This window comes from Salvelinus sp. IW2-2015, unplaced genomic scaffold (assembly GCF_002910315.2).
Source record: "Salvelinus sp. IW2-2015 unplaced genomic scaffold, ASM291031v2 Un_scaffold5548, whole genome shotgun sequence".
NCBI lineage: Eukaryota > Metazoa > Chordata > Actinopteri > Salmoniformes > Salmonidae > Salvelinus > Salvelinus sp. IW2-2015.
Genome location: NW_019946813.1, coordinates 4677 through 12472, shown reverse-complemented (window position 1 = coordinate 12472; position 7796 = coordinate 4677). Strand labels below are relative to the sequence as shown.

The 7796-nt window shown below is 48.7% G+C and overlaps 1 long non-coding RNA gene across 1 annotated transcript; it reads left to right on the top strand.

Moving 5' to 3' along the window:
- The first annotated feature begins 3224 nt into the window (after positions 1-3224).
- On the top strand, positions 3225-3687 carry LOC139026705 (uncharacterized). Its single transcript, XR_011478614.1, has 3 exons — positions 3225-3248; positions 3347-3428; positions 3660-3687. It is a non-coding gene; the product is annotated as an uncharacterized lncRNA (long non-coding RNA).
- Positions 3688-7796: the final 4109 nt, after the last annotated feature.

The window sequence follows — 7796 nt, the reverse complement described above, 5'->3', positions numbered from 1 at the left end:
CCGGAGAGATTACCATCTGTATAGCTACAGCTACCATCTGTACGTTAGCTACCCAGCTACCATCGTAGTAGCTACCAGCTACCATCGTGATAGCTACCAGCTACCATCTGTAGTAGCTACCAGCAATACCATCTGTATAGCTACCAGCTACCATCTGTAAGTAGCTACCAGCTACCATCTGTAGTAGCTACAGCTCCACATCTGTTAGTAGCTACCAGATACCATCTGTAGTAGCTACCAGCTACCATCTGTAGTAGTACCAGCTACCAATCTGTAGTAGCTACCAGCTGACCATCTGTAGTAGCTACCAGCTACGCACCAATCTGTAGTAGCTACCAGCTACCATCTGTAGTAGCTACCAGCTACCATCTGTAGTAGCTACACTACACCAGTACGTTGGACAGCAGCACTATCCCTGGAATCACCAGTCCCTGATATCATCATACACAGATAACAGTAATGAGGGCTTTGTGGCCTGAAAGGGACTTGAACATTAGACAAATGACCCAGTAATCTTACTGATGTGTCTGAGTAATGACATAACTGGTACACTTCATTATTGGAACAGAGAGAGAGAGAGAGAGAGAGGTAATGTGGCTAATGCATTAATGTGGCTAATCCCTTAATGTGGCTAATGCTATTAAATTCACAGGGATTTACTGAGGGTTGTTGGTGGTTCCATAGTCTACTACAGTGTTTCTCAACTCCAGTCCTCCAGTACCCCCAAACAATACACATTTTTTGTCAAGCACACTTGATTCAACTTGTCAACTAATTGTGGGCTTGATGATTAGTTGACAAGTTGAATCAAGTGTGCTTGACAAAAAATGTGTATTGTTTGGGGGTACTGGAGGACTGGAGTTGAGAAACACTGTAGTAGACTCAGGTGAGTTTTGTCTGGGGGCACAACAAAAATGTGGGCAGTTGGGGAGACTGGAGCGGTACCTCACCTTTACATAACCCTTTCTGGTGGGCGGAGACTTTAATTTTACATTTTTATTTAATCTTTATTTAACTAGGCATGGCCTAGGAAGAGTGGGTTAACTGCCTTGTTCAGGGGTAGAACGACAGATTTTTACCTTGTCAGCTCGGGGATTCGAGCTTGAAACCTTCCGGTTACTAGGCCAACGCTCTAACCACTAGGCTACCTTCCGCAAGTGGGGATATTTAAAACTGTCCTACATCACGTCTCCTGTGCCACTAGCGGCGCTTAAACTCTACACCACTTTTATTCTCCCCACAGAAATGCATACAAGTACCTCCCTCGTCCTCCCTTTGGCAAATCTGACTCCATGATGTACGCAATACAGAAGTGGTCCAATGAAGTAGGCGCAAGACTGTACGGACTAGGATATGTTGCGGGATTTATCTCATAGTATTGAAGAGTTTACCACAACAGTCACGGGCTTCATCAATAAGTGCATAGACGATGTCGTCCCCACAGTGACTATAAGAACGTATACAAACCAAAAACCATGGATAACAGGCAATATCCACGCTGAGCTAAAGGCTAGAGCTACCGCTTACAATGTACGGGACACGGACATGGATACGTACAAGAAATTCCGCTACGACCTCCGATGAGACATCAAACAGGCAAAAGGTCAATATAGGAGGAAGGTGGAATCCTATTACACCGGCTACGACGCTCGTCGTATGTGACAGGGCTTGCAGACGATAAAGGATTACAAAGGGAAACCCAGCCGTGAGCTGCCCAGCGATGCAAAATTCCCAAACAAACTAAATGTCTTTTATGCTAGCTTTGAGGAATATAACACTGTGCCTTGCATGAAAGCCCCTGTTTTTTCCGGATGACTGTGTGAGCTTTCTCTCCATGGCTGATGTGAGCAAAACATTTAAACAGGTTAACAATCACAAGGCCGCCGGACCAGATGGAATACCAGGGCGCGTTATCAAAGCATGCGCAGACCAGCTGGCAAGTGTCTTCACAGACGTTTTTCAATCTCTCCTTGTCCCAGTCTGTACTCCCAACATGTTTCAAGCTTTCAATGCTTTCGACACCTTTTAGAATCCATGCCCCCATGCCCCCCCCCCCCCCCCCCAACCCCCTCCGATGAACTGAGGCTGTTCTGAGGGCAAAAAAACAAGGGGTGCAAACTCAATATTAGGAAGATGTTCTTAAATGTTTTTGTACACTCAGTCTGTAGCTAATGTAGGTTTTCATTCAATTGGCGACATATTCCATGCAGATATTACAAAATACTGAGATTAGTTTCCATCAAATTGCGGATGAAAGGATGTGCGTGATGACATACAGTAGGTACACATAAAATAAAATAAAATTTGCGGTTAAATTCTCATGTTCTGAATAAATGGGTTTCCATCGCATTTTCATCTCTACTAATGGTTTTGTCACAAAAAAATGTTGGGATAGCCTAGCTACATTATGAGATTATAATGGACAAAATAGCGAGATTTCTTTCTATTTGTCAAACGGCAGTCCGAGCATCGTGATGTCACCAGATAAGACCTCGATATTTATTGGAAAGGAGCGTCAAATACCGTGCACTTTCACGACCCTGTGAAGTTCATCATCATTTCTTGAATCTGTAGCCAAAAATAAACTGCATGGTTTCCCCGAGTCGTAGTGGAGGACCACACAACGTATCATTGTGTGGCTTCGAAATCTGCTTATTTCCACTTTTTTCTCGCATTAAACATGAGACAGAAAAAAGATCCCACCTGTCTGCGGATTTTGTGTTTATCGACATTTGTAAAGTTTACCAACTAGTGCAGCGAAGTTGGGAAGCAAGTTCAGGAAGTGTTTTAACAAATAAAAACAACAATAACACAATAAACACAAACATGCACCGACATGAAAACAGAGTCAGCAACACCTGAAGGAAAGAACCAAGGGGAGGGACAGATACAGGGAAATAATCAAGGAGGTGATGGAGTCCAGGGGAGGGACAGATACCGGGAAGATATCAAGGGAGGTGATGGAGTCCAGGTGAGGGACAGATACAGGGAAGATAATCAAGGAGGGATGGAGTCCAGGTGAGGGACAGATACAGGGAGAATAATCAGGAGGTGATGGAGTCCAGGTGAGGGACAGATCCGGGAGAATAAAAGGCGTGATGGATCCAGGTGAGGACATACAGGGAAGATAATCAAGGAGGTGATGGAGTCCAGGTGAGGGACAGATACAGGGAAGGTAATCAAGGAGGTAATGGAGTCCAGGTGAGTGACAGATACAGGGAAATAATCAAGGAGGTGATGGAGTCCAGGTGAGGGACAGATACAAGGAAGATAATCAAGGAGGTGATGGAGTCCCAGGTGAGGGACAGATACAGGGAAAAAGATATCAAGGAGGTAATGGAGACAGGTGAGTGACAGATACAGGGAAGATAATCAAGGAGGTGATGGAGTCCAGGTGAGTGACAGATACAGGGAAGATAATCAAGGAGGTGATGGAGTCCAGTGAGGGGACGATACAGGAAGATAATCAAGAGGTGATGGAGTCCAGGGGAATGACAGATATAGGAGGATAATCAAGGAGGTGATGGAGTCCAGGTTAGTGACGCTACAGGGAGATAATCAAGGAGGTGATGAGTCCAGGTGAGGGACAGATATAGGGAAGATAATAAGGAGGTGATGGAGTCCAGGTGAGTGACAGCTACAGGGAAGATAATCAAGAGGTGATGGAGTCCAGGTGAGTGTCATGAGACGCAGGTGCGTGAGACGATGGTGACAGGTGCGTGAGACGATGGTGACAGGGGTGCTTGACGTGTGACAGTGTGCTTGACGATGGTGACAGGTGCGCTTGACGATGGTGACAGGTGCGCTTGAACGATGGTGACAGGTGCGCTTGACGATGGAGACAGGTGCGCTTGACGATGGTGACAGGTGCGCTTGACGATGGAGACAGGTGTGCTTGACGATGGTGACAGTGTGCGAGATAATGAGCAGCCTGATGACCTAGAGGCCGGAGAGTTTACATGACAGTCGTGATAAATAAAAAGGTTTGACTGAAACCTGGTTCATGTCAACTTTGGCTTCTTCATACAACAGATCTGACTCTTCATACAACAGTGTCAGGACCCGGTGCGAGAAACAGTCACTAATAATTGGCAGAAACCCAGAAGATGAGGCAGACACAGCAGTACTTAGAGATGGTGGTTTAATAAAAATAGATATCTTCCAAAATACAAAGAAAATCACAAAGTGGTAAAACAGCAAGGGAAAAAACAAATCTCAAAAGACTAATCCAAAAAATACACGAGAACAAAACCAGAGAACCTGGAAATCACCACAGAGAAAATATAAGATCACAACAAGGCTTGGGCTGGGGCTGGGTGCTAACATACACACTGAGCAAGGAACTAAGGAACACACAGGGTTAAATACTAACAAGGGAATACTTACAGGTGCAAACAATAATTAGGGCAAGAAAAACAAAAGGTACAAAAAAGGTGCAAGGGGACATCTAGTGAACAAAACCTGAACAGTCCCTGGCCAAAACCTGACAGAATCCCCCCCCTAGGAAGGCCTCCTGACGATCCTACAGCTTCTCAGGGTGGAGGGTCCTGAACTGACGAATGAGGTCAGGGTCCAGTATGTCTTGGCAGGAACCCAGGAGCGCTCCTCGGGACCGTAGCCTTCCCAGTCCACCAGATACTGCCAGGACCGCTGCACCCGGCGGGATCCAGTATCCGACTGGACGGTAATATAGCCGACGGCCTCCCGATGAATACGGGGCGGAGGGGGAGGTCTGCCTGCCGGATAAGGGGGAGAAAAAACAACAGGTTTAATAAAGAAATGTGAAACGTGGGATTAATTTTAAGGGATCTGGGTAAGTGCAGGCGAAAAGTAACGGGGTTCACTTCTGGCAACCTTAAAGGGACCGATGAATTTCTGGTACAGTTTGCGAGACTCCACCGTAGCGGTAAATTCTTGTTGGAGCCATACTCTCTGACCGAGGCGCAGGGTAGGCCGGGACGGCGACCGTCTTGTTGGCTTTGTTGGTACCTCTGTGAGGAACGCAGAAGATTAAGACGGGCCTTCTTCCACGTAAGCCGACAGCGTCTGATGAACCTCGAGGCTGAGGCACACTGACTTCTGCCTCCTGGTCCCGGGAACAATGGAGGAGCATACCAACTGACACTCGTGCGGGGACATACCAGTGGAGGAGGAACACAAGGTGTTGTGCGCGTACTCAGCCCAAACCATGAAGGATGACCATGTGGACGGTTGTTGGAGACCATACATCTGAGGGTGGTTCCAGCTCTTGATTCTCCTCTCGGTTTGGCCATTGGACTCCGGATGGTACCCTGAAGATACCATCCACTGGCAGTGGCCCTATGAGTTGGCAGAAGGCCTTCCAAACCTTGAGGCGACTGGGGACCTCTGTCGGAAACCATATCTTGCGGAATGCGAAGACTCGGAACACATGGTTAATCACCAACTCAGCCGTTTCCTTGGCAGAAGGTACTTAGTCAGGGAACGAACCTGCCGCCTTAGAAAACCTGTCGATGATGAACTAGGATAGTAGTATACCATGGGACGAGGAAGGCAGTAATAAAGTCCAATGAGATTGGGACCAGGGTCGGTGGGGAATAGATAGAGGGTGAAGGAGTCCTTGAGGGCGGAGGTGAGAAGATTTGCCCTGGCAGCACACGGAACAGGCCTGGACGAAAGTGGCAACGTCTTCTTTTATGGTGGGCCACCAGAATTACGGTGGATGAACTCCAAGGTGCGACCTATCGCCCGGTGACAGGTGAGGCGAGAGGAGTGCCCCCACAGAAGGACCTTGCTGCCTTGGAACAAACAACCGATTGGCAGGACCTCCTCCAGGGCCCGGTTTCGATGGCTTGGGCTTGTTTCACGGTATCCTCCACTTGCCACGAGATCGGAGCACGATCTTAGCGGCCGGAAGGACAGTCATGTCAGTATCTTCTCGAATGGCAGGAGAGTAGATTCGTGACAAGGCGTCCGGTTTGAGATTCTTCGACCCGGGTCTATAGGTGAGGATAAACTGAAATCGCTGAAGAAAAGAGACCATCGAGCTTGTCTGGAGTTCAATCCGCTTCGCCTGCTGGATATACTCCAGATTTTGTGGTCCGTAAGCACTTGAAACGGTTGAGAACCCCTCTGAGCCAGTGTCCTCCATTCCTTCAATGCCATCTTAACCGCTAGGAGTTCACGATCCCCCACATCGTAATTCCCTCTCGGCCGGGGTAAGCCGTGAGAGAAGAAGGCGCAAGGATGAAGTTTTCTTGTCTTCCACCCCTCTGAGACAGGACAGCTCCAACCCCAACTTCTGATTGCGTCTACCTCACCACAAAAGGTTCAAATCCGCCGTTGTAAGTGTCAGAATGGGAAGCAGAGAGGATAGCGCTGCTTGAGTCCTTGGAAGGCCGTCTCCGCTTCTCTTCCCACAGAAACTTGTGTTGCACCCTTGTTACAGCTGAGAGAGGGGCTGCCACGTGCTGAAGTTCTTGATGAACTTGCGGTAAAGAGTTGGTGAAGCCCAGGAAACGCTAACTTCTGAACGGACTTGGGGGTGGGCAATCCGCTACCGCCCTCCTTCTTGGGGTCCATCTGGACTCGACGGGTTCCACTACAAATCCCAGGAAATTGTACTCGGGAGGAAGGAATTCACATTTTTTCCGGCTTAAAGTACAAATGGCTGTCAAGGAGGCGTTTGAGTACTTGTCTGACATGCTTAGTGTGTTTCTTGAAGGGAGCTCGAAAAGATGAGGATGTCATCCAAGTAAACACAACACGAAGATGTTTAAGCATATCCTAAGCACATCGTTTATGAGCGCTTGGAACACAGCCGGCGCGTTGGTCAAGGCCGAAGGGCATCACCAGTAATGTAGTTGACCAGTAGGCGTGTTGAAAGCGGTCCTTCCACTCGTCACCGGGTTGATCGCCACCAAGATGGTATGCGTTCCGCAGGTCAAGCTTAGTGAAGACAACTGCTTCCCTGGAGCAGCTCAAAGGCTGTGGCCATAAGGGGTAGCGGGTAGCGGTTAACGGACGGTTATGGCATTAAGTCCCCGGTATCGATGCAAAGGACGTAATCCCCCGTCTTTTTTGGCCACAAAAAAACCCTGCTCCAGCCGGCGAGGTGGATGGACCGCATGAGGCTGCTCTGCCAGAGCGTCTTGATGTAGGTATCTCATAGCAGTCGTTCGGGGGAGATAGGGAAAAGATCCGACCCCTGGGGGGCCAGGTGCCAGAAACAGTCGATGGGGCAATCGTAAGGGTCTATGGGTTGGTAGTTTGGTGGCCCTCTGTTTGCTAAATACTGGTTGAGGTCATGGTAACACTCGGAACGTCGGGACAGGTCGATGGATTCTAGAGACTCGGAGGGGAACTCGGGGAACTTGGGAAGATACAAGTGGCTTGGCACGTAGGACCCCCACTGCTTGATAGTGCCCACAGACCAGTCGATGTGAGGGTTATGGCTGTGAAGCCAGGGGTATCCTAAGGACGAGAGGGAACTATCAGAAGCACGAGGTCAGATGAAAGTTCATCACTTCCTGGTGTTGGAACTGAAAGTCGCAAGGGGGTAGTGACACGAGTGACAAGTCCAGATCCCAAAGGGGCTTCCATCCAACGTATAACCCTTATGGGTCACTTAGAGGTTCAGAGGAAACGCCATTCTCCGTCGCCAGCACCCCATCCATGAGTTACCTGCGGCTCCAGGAGGTCACCAAGGCTTGAAGGGGAACTCGTGTTGTTCCGGAAAGGGTAACCTGGAATAGCAGGCCCGGGAAGTGGATGCGATGGGAGGAGGTTATGTTTCCCGTTACAGTCCCCCAGGCCTG